This window comes from Neoarius graeffei, chromosome 14, assembly GCF_027579695.1.
Source record: "Neoarius graeffei isolate fNeoGra1 chromosome 14, fNeoGra1.pri, whole genome shotgun sequence".
In the NCBI taxonomy this organism is placed as follows: Eukaryota; Metazoa; Chordata; class Actinopteri; order Siluriformes; family Ariidae; genus Neoarius; species Neoarius graeffei.
The window spans coordinates 35,299,496-35,315,315 of record NC_083582.1 but is presented as its reverse complement, the minus strand read 5'-3'; the positions used below and the strand labels follow the sequence as shown (position 1 = coordinate 35,315,315).

Sequence of the window (15,820 nt, the reverse complement as noted above, 5' to 3'; positions counted from 1 at the left end):
TGGCCACATCTATTGAATTTGATAACGTGATGTGGCAGCGGGGGCGTGGCCAAGCATCAGTCTGTGAATGGATGGCGGAGTCAGGGAAGTGGTGAATCATTGCACCTGATGGGGATTAACCTGTGTTTGTGTGTCTTCCCCAGTGACCGCACCCTTTAAAAGGAGAGGAGAGCAGAGAAAGGGAGCTCTCTCTCCCCAACCAGAACGTGTGTGTGTGTGCGCGCGCGCGTGCAGCTGGGAAATGATAAAAGGCTGAAAAGCTAGCAATAAATAGTTCATTGAGAACTCCATTCTGGCCTGCCGTGCTTCTGTGCTCCACCCACCTGGTCCAATATTACACGTGATTACCACGATATTCAACGAGATGCGTTATATGCATGCGCAGTAGTTAAAAAACCGACAGCCTGACTTGTATATGATATGATTCGGAATTCTTCGGTAGTTTCCGTCCTGCCGATAAACACATCGATTAACACAGACATGGCACATGCTTAATATGTGGCAGCTTTAGTTGACGGTGTGTCTGAATCTTCGCTTCATATATATTTTTTATTTTCAACTAGCCAGCCGGGCTGGCTAGTGACAAGAATTACCTGCCAAATGACAAATTAAGTCGCCTCAGGCAACCAGACCACCGCTAATTTCAAGCCCTGTGCTATACTAAGGTACTTACACACATTTCTTCGCTGAAGTCATCAGACAAGCTTTGCTAGATGACTTCATCTAGCAAATGAATGGGGGGGGGTGAGTCTTCATAGGTCAAATGTATGGTGTCAGAACCTATCACCAGGTGCCTCATTTATAAAGCTCTGTGTGGATTCCAGATTTTAAAAAAATGAACGTCCAATTTAAAGATCTAGGCTTGTTTTATATAAGCGATTGACAAACACAGCTCTATTCTGGCAAGGCAAACTTATTCCCAATGTTCATGCCAGGACTTGCACTCTTCCAGGACAATTGCAACCTTTATGAGTGCAGATCATTTTCCTGGTTACATTTCGCAAATTGTATTTGATGTTAACCTGTTCCACCAGCACAAAAGGAAACTTGATATACCAACATGTCAGTTTAGTTTTACTATCTATGACATAGCTTAAAAGGTTCTGACTGCAAAGTTGATTTCTGGGTAAAAATGTTTTATTTCTATTGCTGTTGGAGTTTGGAGATGTTTGAGTTGATTGGAGTTGAAATTGAGTTGTGCTTCTCCATACACTGTGTATCCTCAGTGCAAACGTTTGCCGAGAAAAAGCATCCTGCATTTTATGATTCCTAAGATTGCTGAAGCAAGTGAGCAGCAATATCATGTGACCACCATGGGGTGTGTTTGACCTACTTTTAACCAAAACAAGTCAGCATGGGCAAACATGACGTACTCCGCTCTCCTGCCAGCTAAAAGCCGGGGGAAAAGAAAAGGAAAATATGAAAGCGAATCAGCTAGAAAGCACATCAGAAATGTGACGGAAACCAAAAGGTTGTCCACAAGAATTTTCTTGAAGGGACAGATCGACTGCTGGAATCAACTGAAGGATGAAATAGGCACGAAATTTGACAAAGAACTTGCAGCGTTTGTCTTGGATTAGTGAGTCTGAGTATGGAGTTATACACTTAATATTTTGATCTTACAGAGAAAGAAACGATAACACAAAAGCCGTCACAGAGAAAAGATATATTCATCTTTTGTTTCACGGATCTATTTGCAAATGTCAACCACAAATTACATCCCTGTGACTCAGAACTCTCCAAGGTCAATGCAGAGTCACAATGTTTTCCTCACGTCGCCATCTTGGTGTGACACAGTTCCATAGTTGTGCTAATTAGTTAAAGTTCCTCGTGTTTGGCTGTTTCTGTAGGGCCATACTGTTTGGCTCCAAGAAGTAGGATATTCAGTCACACCAAAATAATCACATCATCTGAATGATATTGTTCTTGTGGGACATTGGAAAATGTCATGCACAATAAAAACATTTACATTTTCAGATGACTTTGCAATAAGTACCTTTAAGGATGGCTGGGATATCTCTGATCGGTCACCAAATTCCTGGTTGGCAGCAATCCACAGGTCCTGTATGGCTTGTTTTTCTATAATTGGGCCAAATTCAGCACATAGTTCCAAGAGCATAGCTTTTCAAAATCTAAGAATTACTGTATTAGCCAGTCATTATTAAAGTCAATGACAAAATAGGTCCAATGTGGCAAAATAAGCTCACTGACCAACACAAATAAATGAACATGTCAAGCAAAATATCATTTTTGTTTGATTTTTTTTTAATCCACCACATTATAGAATTATTGTAAGGCTGGACAATTTGATATGAAATTATGTGAAAGTGTGCATTGGCATGTGAATTCAGCTATAATGTTATTTTACCGCCCTGTGATGACCTGGCAACTTGTCCAGGGTGTACCCCGCCTTTCGCCCATAGTCAGCTGGGATAGGCTCCAGCTTGCCTGCGACCCTGTAGAAGGATAAAGTGGCTAGAGATAATGAGATGAGATGAGATGTTATTTTAGCATGGGTGTCATTAACTCTCACTTTCTCCTTAATGCAGTATATATGCGCAACACATGGATCAGAATTTGCATAAATATACATTATACACAATTTTATGTGAAGTATTTCTTTGTGGAATCATATATAGTACTGTGCAAAAGTCTTAGGCACCATGTTTTTTTTTTATACAAACTGTTATAAATTTCTATTTTATGACTTCTGCATGATCAAGTCAGTACAAAAACATTTTAGAGTTCCAAACGTTCATTTTCAGCACAAAATTTAACGTTATAGAAAAAAAAGTTTGTATCTGAGCAGCATATTGCATAAGAGACCACTTTTCAGATTAAAAAAAGAAAACATAATGAAGGCTACTGGGTTTTGCTGCAAAATTAATAAGCAAGTATGACAGTCAAAGTGTCCAGAAGAAATGTGGCTGGTTCTGCAAGATGCTCAGTAAAACCTACAACTCATTTCCTTATAAAACTGCACTAAATGTACCCAAGACTCCTTTTTTTTTAAGCAAAGGGTCGTCTCACACCAAATATTGATGTTTCATTTATTATGGCTTACTGCTATTTATAGTATTTTTTTAAATGTTGAAACATTTCATTTCATGATTTTAAGCCATTTTTGCTCTACAGCATTTCTTTACATGTGCCAAAAATGTTTGCACAGTACTGTATGTCAATAAGTATTTCTATGAATCTCTATTTCTGATAAATATAGCCATTAGTAATGCCTGCTATGCCCTGAACCACAACTACAAAAATGTTTACTACCACCATCAAGCTTTTAAATTGGACTCTGCTCCTCATTCCCAGAATGTTAACGTCGCCTCTTGTTATCCCTGCCTCTTTCACTAAATCCTTAACCAAAGGCTCTTTGTGAGATGTAGAGTTTAATGGGTTTGTCTTAATATTCTAATTGGCATCTTGTCAACTCCTCGATCCAATGTTCTTCAGCCTGTGGCACAGAAATCAATTAAGTTTCTCATCATTAAGAACATATCAATTCTCTAAACTTAGGAATGAGGAGAAATTAGGCTTTTAGAGTGCATGGGTGCTTCTGATGTTGAAGTCCTTTTTAATGTAATTAAAAATATTTCCTACAAATGAAAACGTTGGAGGTGAGCCAAATGTGCTTTAGTTTCCATTAAACCTGTCGATATGTAAGGTCAGTTGATGCATCTTAAGCCTTTCAGAGTCAGGATACACAGATGCTTCCTAAGTCTTTTTTAACATGTAACATGATTGTCAGCAAATAGTATTAATTGATCAACAAAATGACAAATATGCAATTTCTTCTATTACTATACTGCTATTCCTACACTATATGGCCTGAAGTTTGTGCAGGCTTTTGTCTAAACGGGGGAACAGGGGCGCTGCGCCCTCTTACTCTCGGCATGCGCCCCCTTACCGACTCCGTGAAAACATCCCAGCAACACTACATGACAATGTGTCTGATCATCAAATACGTTATAATTGCTCCAAAAATATTCTAATCATAGTAGATACACCGCCAGACGGTGCAAAAACAATCCGAATTGGCGTTTTCCAGACTGAGGCGCCATGTTGTTTAGTTGTTTACTTGTCGCAGCTGCTCTCGCGAGATTTGACATGGGTTACATACAAGGTCAGCTGACTTGTAGAGTGAGATTTCTCGAGACTGAATGACCTTTCACCCACCAGCGCAGGAGCTTTTGACAGAAGTAGTTCGCGAGTTGTTTTTGTTGACGCTTGGGCATTTAAAGATGTCATCCCGCGGCACGAAACAGAAGAAAGCCAAAGACTGTCCGGGGCAGAAGAAGATTACTTCTTTCTTTTTCAATGTTGACAGACAATTTGTTACAATTTCCCTCTCAGATAGCCTCAGAATGTCCCATTGGAGCATTTTTCAAAGGCTTTGCACGGCGGGGGGGGACAACCAGCACCATCTCCCCCCCCACTTCGCTCCCTCGCCATGGTGAGCGCCCTCATACTAAATTTTTTCTAGAAAAAACCCTGTTGTGGACACCTGACCATTAGACCCATATGTATTCCTTCCCCCCAAAAAAGTGCCACAAAGTTGGAAGCACACAGTTGTAGAGAATGTCTTTGAATGCCAAGTCTAAAGTCCCTCCCATGCCATGCCCTAGTCTTCCCAGGCAGTCTCCCATCCCAGTACTAACCAGACCATTAAGGTGCACTGAGCAGCACCAATCTCTGTTTCCATAGCCCTCAGCCTCTTGGTTACAGTGGGGGGCCAGTCCTCTGGTAATTGCTCGCATCTGTATTGCAGCATGCCTTGCCAGATGGCAGTAGGTACCATTTTTATGGTAGTCTTTGGTACAACCTGACCGCAAGTAGAACTCATGATCTCCCGATCAAAAGGAGGACACACTAACCACTAGGCCAACTTGTGGTTTTTGAATGCTGTACCATTACAACATCTCTGCTTGTGCACCACTAACAGATCCATCTATCCATTCATCCATTATCCATAACTGCTTATCCTGTGCAGGGTCACAGGCAAGCTGGAGCCTATGCCAGCTGACTATGGACGAGAGGCGGGGTACATCCTGGACAAGTCACTAGGTCATTGCAGGGCTAACACAGAGACAAACAACGATTCACACCTACAGTGAATTTAGAGCCATCAATTAGCCTAACCTGCAGGTCTTTGGACTGTGGGGGAAACCGGAGCACCTGGAGGAAACCCACGCAGATACAGAGAGAACATGCAAACTCCACACAGAAAGGCCCTTGTCAGCCACTGGGCTCGAACCCAGGACCTTCTTGCTGTGAGGCAACAGTGCTAACCACTACACCACTGTGCCACAAAGACCACAAAATATTTGGGTTTAATATGCATTTAGTAGCCATAACTACAATAACAATTAATTCTGTTCTAGTTAGGTAGTATTTTTGCAAAGAATAGTACACTGCAACCCTGCTATAATGAACGCATTGGGGGACATCCAAATAGTTTCCCAGATAGCAGAGGGACGTTGAAACGGCGCCGATTCTTGGTCAGAATGGTCGGTTTCCGTCGTAAGTCAGAAAATCAACGCTGAAACGGCGCCGTGAAACGTCGATTTCTCCGCCGTCGGAGAAGGTCGATTTATCACTGTTGAATCACCGTGGGTAAAGGTTGATCTGTCGACCATCAGAGAAGGCCGAATATACGATGTTGAACCATCGTCACTTTTGCCGGCCAGTTTTCAACATTGGTAGGATGATCGAGCAACTAATTGTTCAGAATATAAATTCTGGCCCGTAGCCAGGGGGGATCGGAGGGTTCGTTCGATTCCCCCCCCCCCCCCGGATACACGCCCCTCAAGATTACTCAAGATTTATTCATTTGTTCGTGTCCGATGAATATACATTGATTCACATTTAAATTTACAATATCAAATCCAGACTAATCAAAAAAGAAAAGTAGACTATGTGAGGACGAGTTAGAAAAATGGGTTCATTTCTCCTATGTTTATGTTTACACGTTTTGTTCAGACTGCTTTACACCCCAATCCAGTGGGTGGCGGTCATGCCCCCATTAGACCCCTTTCACTGACGTCACCCGAAACCGGAAGTAAACAAACCCTGCGCCATATTGGAAGACCAACAAACTCATGATTAGGGGGAAATAACGGCAGCGCGCGGTATGTGAACCCACGAGGCACTTGGTTCATCAAAAACCTACAATGGTAAACTTTTGTGCTGTGTTAGGGTGTTCTAACAAAGCTGATGGGAAAGGTGAAAAGAAGTCTTTCTACAGAATACCAGCTGTGATTGAGACACAAGCAAACCAAGGAGCTTTCTGCCAGGAGACAGAGAGAGGATTTAGCTGCTTTATGCAGAGCGGATCTGAATACTTCAAGTCTATTTTGTTACTGGTAAGTCACTAGGCTAGAGTGTTGTAGAACATTTTTTTAAATGTCTAAATTAGAAGATTTGAAGTGTGCTCGTGTATTTGGGGGGTACGGGAGTAGGGGGCCAGATGAAGTCCACCTTTGGGGAAAAAAAGATCCCCCCCTCCACAATGCTGGCTACGGGCCTGAAATTGCCACTGTTTGTCTTATCCTGCTTACACATAGATACGAGTAAATGATATAAGTATAAGTGATAATGATAAGTAAATGATAAAAAAAAGAACAAAAACCAGTTTACTTTCTTAACTCAGCAATGGATTTGACCTTCTATCTTTGAAAGTTTTTTTTGCAAATAACTTAACATTTCTAAGATGATCATAAATTAATTCTAAGAAGATTGAAAGTGTTACAAAACCTGCATCTTATACCTAACTGGTGGGAATGGTGGTGTTACAACTTATCCTGGTGTTACTTTCATACCCGGTGTCTCTCATCTCTGTTGTATTGAATTTCATTTCAAGGCATGATATAAAAAAGGGCCAGTACGTATACGTAGCGATATGTCGTTGGATGTCCCACGCTGTCCCATAATGCAGTGCAATTACCACTGCTGTTTACTGGATGACGTCATTTTCGTTATATACCTGGGTGCACGTGAAACTCCCACACCACTCGGTTGGATCGCGACTCTCTTGTGGATCGGCCTGCTGTTACGCTTGGACCATTGAAACAACATTGAGAAAAACACTGGACCATGCTACATTTTCATTCATCCCTGGACATCTGGTACGTACCATTATTCAGTCACTATTAATAAAGGGAATTTCGAATACAATTTCAAGCAGTTTAAGAAGTTATGATGAACTTCGGTCATATCACGCGTTGGAGAAATTTCCCTCAACTAGTATCCATTTGAAACAACAACAATGCAGATGCATTATTCAATCGAAAAACGAGTCGAAGTAGTTGTCTTGTTGGAATGAAAACTTAGCGTTGGTGTGAAAACTTGGCGTTTAAATCGAGCATGTAGGCCTAGGTCGCATGTCGTTTTGAGCTGACCTGTTCTTTTGTGTAGCCTCATTATTGTCTCATTATTGTCTTCATGCTACATTTTATTCTATCAGGTGTCTACCTTAGCCCTTTGTGGAGGAACCGATGTAGGGGTCACAGTGAGGCGGATGCTGCGTAGCCTCCTGGTCAACAGCTTGGCCAGCCAATTTAACTGGGCTGGAAAGGGGGAAAAAACTGCGTTTAAGGACACCAAGATCCATGATGTCCTGTTTGGTAGGTTATGCATGTGCACAAAGCTATAAAAGAGGGTAAAATAGTAAGCTGTCGCAAGTACTTGCACACTACTTCTAAACGTTCTTTGATAACTCCTTCACTAACTGTAACATTACGATTATAACGACAACAACAAACATATTGTGAAAGATGCAAAGGATTAAAAAGGATTAAGAAACTCACCAGGCGCCTTACTCAGAAAAAGCAGGTGTGCAGGCAAGTCCAGGGAGGCTGACTGAGTGACGAACGGTCCGGTAGTGGCATTTCTATTTCCGCTTTGTGTCAATGGGGAAATTAATTTTTTTTTTTTTTTTTTAATCCCGTTTAAATTGTCACAAGATTCACATCTATGGTTTCTGATTTTTACATATTTTCTGTACTAGTACCATTACTTGCCACCTACCACTAGAGTGTGACGTGCATAGTCTTAACAACTCTAACAATGATCACCATGCAAAGTCTCAATGTTGTTTTGTTCTTTTTCTTTCAGATGCTCTACAAAAGCAGCTGCCAGGGAGCACACACGCTACTTTTAGTGACGCAATCAAGAAGTGGCTTAAGTATGCGCCAGAGAGAGAGGGAGGGATGAGGAGACGTGAGGTAGGGTGGCATTTAGAAACCCATAGCCTACTGCTGACTTTCTTTATCAATGCTGCATCAAATTAATTTTGGTTATGTTTTTCTGTTTCCATGTACAGGTGTCTGCGCCACAGGAGGAATAGGCCACAATTATAAAATTATAAATAAATCATAAAATGTTTCTAAGAACTTGTTCAAGTGTGTTCTGTTCCTTATAAATGTTAAGTTATGCCTCATTAGATAGCTTGACAAACATTAGGAGAGGTGCATTGTTGCATGCATTTTTATATCCTGTTGTACATAAAACAGGACATAGCCTATGCACATTGATATAAATTAAGTTTCACTTTCATGGTTGAAGTATGCATGTGTGTGTTCATCCTAGGCAAGAGCCCCGATGCTTTATTGTTAGCTAGTTTAATTTAGCCTGTTTTGCTTAATTTGTAGCCTTCCTGTTGTACATAAAACAGAAAGTAAAGTTGGATGAATCATCGCCGAAAATTAAACTATAAATCGACCGAAATCCGTAGTTGAATAAAGGGTGAAAGGGGGTCTATTCTCTGTCGGCCACCATCCACTTTTCAACGTCGTTTCAATGCAAACTCGTATGAGCAAAGCGGTGTTGAATCAACGCCGGTGATCCACGATGATTCGACGGCGTATGGTCGAAGAACATGCCGATGATTCCCCGTCGAATCAACGCCCTTTTGCTATCTGGGGTTTGTTACACGGAAAAGTGCATAATAGTGAAATGGACCCTCTTGTCACACCAAATACTCTTACATAAAACAAGACCAATTGTATTCAATTTATAGTTACGCATAATTCACTTAAATATTTACAAAGTCAAGGAAATAAGTCACACTCGCCGTCATTTACTTGCCGCATCTTCTTTCTTTTCAGCCCATCATGTTGATTGCAGTTATGGACGAAGTCCTGGAGCTCTTTCTTTAAAAGTTGAAATTGAATTTTTGGGATACCATATTCTTCAGACAAAGTCAATGCTTTCTCACCATGCTTTTGATGATCCAGGATATGAAGTTCATTTTCGGTGGTTGAGTATCTTATGTTTACGAGTGTCATGTAATTAACATAGACGGATGATGGATGTAACTGCAGGAAGAGTGTTTATTTAAAAAAACAGGCAGGCACAGAGTTAAAAAATGTAAGACAATGTATACATTGTATACAATGTATACAATGGGCAGTGGTCAAGTGAGGCACAAACAAAAAATATCAGAGGCAAAGTCCAAAATACAAAAGCGAGTCAAAAACCGGGAAAGCACAAAGGCTTGGTAATGTGAGGCACTAGGTACAGTGCGTATAGAGATCTTGCAGTCACGTGACCGGAAAGTACACAACCGCCATCGTGTCGGTCAAAAACACCGCTGAATACTGCTGCACTCGTGTACAGAATGGATCAATTTCAACCGATGGACTACACGGCTCATTTTTCTAATGAACAGATAACTAGATATATGTCTAAAATAAACGATCTACAGATTTGTGACCCTTATGGCTTACCGGACGGAGTTTTCACGACCGGATTTTGAACTGCCAGCGGAATACCCGGACGTGTATGATTACCTCATCAACTTTCCCTCGCTGTTCAGTGGTGAAGCACTGCGTGCTTATAAATCTCTGGACAGTTATCTCTACAGAAATTCAGGATTTGTCAGCGACTCAGATGTGGCATCTTGTAAACAAAAAAATGATCCTCATTGGATGGGTAAGTCACTTAAGTATTGAGTATAGCACTGACCAGCCGATTATAGAATAAGGTAATTCCAAATCGTCCGTGTTGTTTACATGGATCTGGCGTTGGAGAGGTAGAGGCTTGGCAGTGGAGGTTTGAGTAGCTGTTTTCTGAGCTTAGTCAACAGGCCGGCTCTGCCTGCAGCCTCGCTTTTGCTTCGGCTCCTGGCGCTGCCTCCTTCACTTTGCTTCCGATAACAATCCACGGAGACCCCGCTGGTCTCGCAATCTGGTCTCGTCCGGAATGTTTTTTTTTTTTTTTCTCGTCCGGAATGTTGTGCATGCGATGGAAATCGCTACAAACCATCATTTTCTGCTGGAAACCAATGTCCAGTAAGTCCATACGGTTGTAGTGGATATTGAAGTCCGGTACAGACGAACAACACGCAAAAATACACACAAAAAACATAAAAACCGTGCACAGGTAGGGAGAGCTTGTAGCCGCAGCCGTTGTAGTAGAATTGTATATAGTAGGGTTTTCCAGAAGAAAAGGTAGAAGTAAAAGCAGAAGTAGAACCAGAAGTAGAATGCGGAATATGGCGTTTGACCGACACGATGGCGTCTGTCACAATCTGGATCGGCTGTGACGTCACATGCAAGATCTCTATACTTCGCAAAGTCTGTGTGTTCAGGGAGTCCTTATAAGTACACTGTGACTGTGATTGTGCTCTAATCTGGAGCAGGTGCATGGGACGGTGGTGTTTGAAAGTTTGTGAACCCTTTAGAATTTTCTATATTTATGCATAAATATGACCTAAAACATCAGATTTTCACACAAGTCCTAAAATTAGATAAAAAGAACCCAGTTAAACAAATGAGACAAAAATTATACTTGGTCATTTATTTATTGAACAAAATGATCCAATATTACATATCTGTGAGTGGCAAAAGTATGTGAACCTCTTGGATTAGCAGTTAATTTGAAGGTGAAATTAGAGTCATCCCATTGATTGAAATCAGGTGTGAGTGGGCACCCTGTTTTATTTAAAGAACAGGGATCTATCAAAGTCTGATCTTCACAACACATGCTTGTGGAAGTGTATCATAGCATGCACAAAGGCGATTTCTGAGGACCTCAGAAAAAGTGTTGTTGATGCTCATCAGGCTGGAAAAGGTTTGGACTCCACCAATCCACAGTCAGACAGATTGTGTACAAATGGAGGAAATTCAAGACCATTGTTACCCTCCCCAGGAGTGATTGACCAACAAAGATCACTCCAAGAGCAAGGCATGTAATAGTTGGCAAATTCACAAAGGACCCCAGGGTAACTTCTAAGCAACTGAAAGCCTTTCTCACATTGGCTAATGTTAATGTTCATGAGTCCACCATCAGGAAAACACTGAACAACAATGGTGTACCCGTACATGGCAAGGTTGCAAGGAGAAAGCCACTGCAGAAGGCTACTGGAAAAATGTTTTGTGGACGGATGAGACCAAAATAGAACTTTTTAGTTTAAATGAGAAGCGTTATGTTTGGAGAAAGGAAAACACTGCATTCCAGCATAAGAACCTTATCCCATCCATGAAACATGGTGGTGGTAGTATCATGGTTTGGGCCTGTTTTGCTGCATCTGGGCCAGGATGGTTTGCCATCATTGATGGAACAATGAATTCTGAATTATACCAGCCAATTCTAAAGGAAAATGTCAGGACATCTGTCCGTGAACTGAATTTCAAGAGAAAGTGGGTCACAATGACCCTAAGCACACAAGTCGTTCTACCAAAGAATGGTTAAAGAAGAATAAAGTTAATGTTTTGGAATGGCCAAGTCAAAGTCCTGACCTTAATCCAATTGAAATGTTGTGGAATGACCTAAAGTGAGCAGTTCATGTGAGGAAACCCACCAACATCCCAGAGTTGAAGCTGTTCTGTACAGAGGAATGGGCTAAAATTCCTCTAGACAGTGTGCAGGACTGATCAACAGTTACCGGAAACATTTAGTTGCAGTTATTGCTGCACAAGGGGGTGACTCCAGATACTGAAAGCAAGGGTTCACATACTTTTGCCACTCAGATATGTAATATTGGATCATTTTCCTCAGTAAATAAATGACCAAGTACAGTATTCTCTCATTTGTTTAACTGGGTTCTCTTTATCTACTTTCAGGACTTGTGTGAAAATCTGATGATGTTTTAGGTCATATTTATGCAGAAAATTCTAAAGGGTTCACAAACTTTCAAGCACCACTGTATTTAGTCCTAATGACATGTCGGCATGAGGTTTGCTCTCAGAGCGCCAACGCACATGGACGTGACAACGAGTAGCCATGAGAGTGAGTAGCCATGACAATGAGTAGCCATGACAATAATGCTTCCAGAGTAAAGACTGCTTTTAGCTCATAAAATAAAGTCCTTTTAAGGAATTATTTTTAAGTCGATGACCATCGTTCTTGATAATTGTTAGTGACCGACACCCAAGCGAGGTTAGTTATTAAGGCTTTGTTTTATGACATTAACACGTATTGTTAACTTGACCGTGGACTCGATTACTTACTGTTTGTCTCTGGGGAAGGGGAGCGCATGGCTCACTGATTTTTTTTTTTTTTTGAAAGCTCTGACTCATTGTTACGAAAGGCAGGGGACATAAACTTAGTTTGTTATATGCAAAAGTTCAAAGTAAAAGAATTTGCTATAGCGGGGTTGCAATGTATTTACTGTATGTTGAAGTGACATGATATAGTGAACATGCGCAAAATTGGGGTGGGAAGAAATGGGCCAAGATTTTCTTGTGTCTTTTGGAAGATGTGAACCAAAACAGGTTGAAAATCCCACTGCTTCCGCAACTTTTGAATATCCCAACTTCCTTTTGCGCTTTTCTTCCCATGTCAGCACAGCACATTTGTTTAGGACCAAGAAGTAGCACCAATGCAAACATGCATTTTCTGGGTCTTGTGCCAAACCAAAAACCATGCTAATACATTGTAATATCCCATGTTGTTAGTGAAATTCTTGATCTGCATTATTTAATAATAATAATCAGTTAAGGGTGGCATGGTGGTGTAGTGGTTAGCGCTGTCGCCTCACAGCAAGAAGGTCCGGGTTCGAGCCCCGTGGCCGGCGAGGGCCTTCCTGTGCGGAGTTTGCATGTTCTCCCCGTGTTCATGTGGGTTTCCTCCAGGTGCTCCAATTTCCCCCACAGTCCAAAGACATGTAGGTTAGGTTAACCGGTGACTCTAAATTGACCGTACGGTAGGTGTGAATGTGAGTGTGAATGGTTGTCTGTGTCTATGTGTCAGCCCTGTGATGACCTGGTGACTTGTCCAGGGTGTACCCCGCCTTTTGCCCGTAGTCAGCTGGGATAGGCTCCAGCTTGCCTGTGACCCTGTAGAACAGGATAAAGCGGCTAGAGATAATGAGATGACATAATCAGTTAAATTTATATTGTGCCTTTCTCATATCCAAGGTTGCTTTACAATTATAAGAGAAAAATAAAAAAGTCCACCAAAAGGTGGTCAGGATGTCATCCCAATGGTGTAGCAGCCACAGTTCCACCAAAAGGCGCATGAAAATAAGTCCCATACCGCCTGCACAGCCACCGCCAGGCAATATTGCTCGGAATGCTGCGCCATGGATCCACAAACCAACCACAGAAACACTGCCATGCAGAGCACTGGTATGTCCCAAACCACCTGCACAGCCGCCACAACGCCACTGAGCAGCATCACTCGGAACACCACGCCAAGCACAAAAGCACTGCCGCACAGAGTGCTGGACAACCATGATGTTAAAAGAGCAATGAGATCACTGCAGTCCATAGTGAGGAGCACAGGCATCACCCATGGTGAACCAAGGCCTGGAGGGAACTGACGCCCAAAACTGGGTCCGGAGCTACACCACAACCGGTGGACAAAACACTCGAACAAAAACAAAAAACAATCAAACTATACAAACACACACACACACACACACAAAAATAAAATAAAATAAATAAGGGAAAATAAAATAAAAAGCTCCGGTGAGAAGCAGCAGCCAGAATGTGCACAACGTACTCTGAACCGGAAACGAAAATTTAAATAATAATTAAAGATTTGAAGCAAGCACTGTGATTTTATTAGTCGTCAATCTTGCTCATGTACCTTAATTTTGTAACTGAAAAAAGTGAATTTGTTGCAAAAACATTAGCCTTATGTCTTTGTGTTTGTGATCACAAATCACAAATAATCAACTACATCATAACATTTCTGTTACTTTTCTCTTTACTATAGATACTGTATATACACTCCCAATGTGAAGAATGCATGAGTGATTCAAAGCTGTATCATTTGAATACACATAAGATAAGTGCATCTGCCTTTGGTGCCATCTGTTTGTGGAGTTGGGTGGTATTTACAGATTGACAATTTAAAATGCTACAGAACAGCGCAGCAGCGGTGCAAGTATTAAATTAGTTGGGAAGGAAAAGTGTGAGAATATGTTAATAATGAGCCTCTAGGTAGTAAGTCATAGAAGCATCAGTGAAATCCAAGTGTCCTGTACTCTAATTTACAAAATAGACAACTGTGGATTAATCTCAATCTGGTCAAAGTTGGTCAGTATGCTTTTTTTCCTGTGTCTTGACTAACTGTTTCTGTCATCTGACTGGTATAAAGCTTAGACACTCTCTGGACTGTGCTTCTGGACACTAATAAAAAAAAAAAAAAACATAATTGGTTACACTGACTTTTCAGTAAATTAAAATCTTTCAAATTTAAAGATCTGACTGATTGTAGAAAATGAATGGACCAGAATATAAGAATATATGCAGAACAAATAAAAAAATAATAATCTGTCTGTCTCTCTCTCTCTCACACACACACACACACACACACACACACACACACACACACACACACACACACACACACACCAGTGACACTGTGACTACACACTCAGGGCTACGTGTGCATGAAAATAAAATGTTGAGTTTATTATTTTTTATTCTGTGCCACTGTTCATTTTGGCTCATATTGTGAGAGAATCTGTGCTGTTTTCAAGGCGAGTAAAGTTTGGTGCTTGAGGTCATTGTTACTATTACTTGAACATTTAATTTTACAGTTCTTTATAACTGGATTAAATGTGCAATGTCTAAAATACAAATATATTGGGTAAACTTTGACGTAGCAATCTAGCCTACCTCTCTTTGATAATCATTCTAATTTCATTCATAAAACAGTTAGTTCCAATAAACTAATTTGATTGGTTGTGTGGCATTCCAAGAGTGATTATATTTCCTATAACTGCACTGGGACATTTCACTATGTGTATGAGGGTACTTAAAAAAGTTCAGTCTCATCCAGAAAGCATCACAGGAGAAAGATTGTTCTTTCATTATTTTTCAATATAGTCTCCTTTAACTTCAACGCACTCAGTCCACCGATGTTCAAGCTTTGCTATCCCTTTGAGGAAGAAGGTCACATCTTGAGCCTCCAGATCCTCCTCATCAGCATAGGGAAAGTAATATCATCGCCCCCTACTGGATGCGTTCCAATCTCTATGGCAAAATGAATGGGAATATCTCTCATCTCATTATCTCTAGCCGCTTTATTCTGTTCTACAGGGTCGCAGGCAAGCTGGAGCCTATCCCAGCTGACTACGGGTGAAAGGCGGGGTACACCCTGGACAAGTCGCCAGGTCATCACAGGGCTGACACATAGACACAGACAACCATTCACACCTACGGTCAATTTAGAGTCACCAGTTAACCTAACCTGCATGTCTTTGGACTGTGGGGGAAACCAGAGCGGACACGGGGAGAACATGCAAACCACACGGACACGGGGAGAACATGCAAACTCCGCACAGGAAGGCCCTCGCCGGCCACGGGACTCGAACCCGGACCTTCTTGCTGTGAGGCGACAGCGCTAACCACTACACCACCATGCC

At 41.4% G+C, this 15,820-nt stretch overlaps 1 long non-coding RNA gene across 1 annotated transcript; it reads left to right on the top strand.

Annotated features, from left to right (window-relative positions):
• Positions 1-6,114: 6,114 nt before the first annotated feature.
• Positions 6,115-8,182, top strand: LOC132897674 (uncharacterized). Its single transcript, XR_009656357.1, has 4 exons — positions 6,115-6,365; positions 6,863-7,127; positions 7,466-7,625; positions 8,116-8,182. It is a non-coding gene; the product is annotated as an uncharacterized LOC132897674 (long non-coding RNA).
• Positions 8,183-15,820: the final 7,638 nt, after the last annotated feature.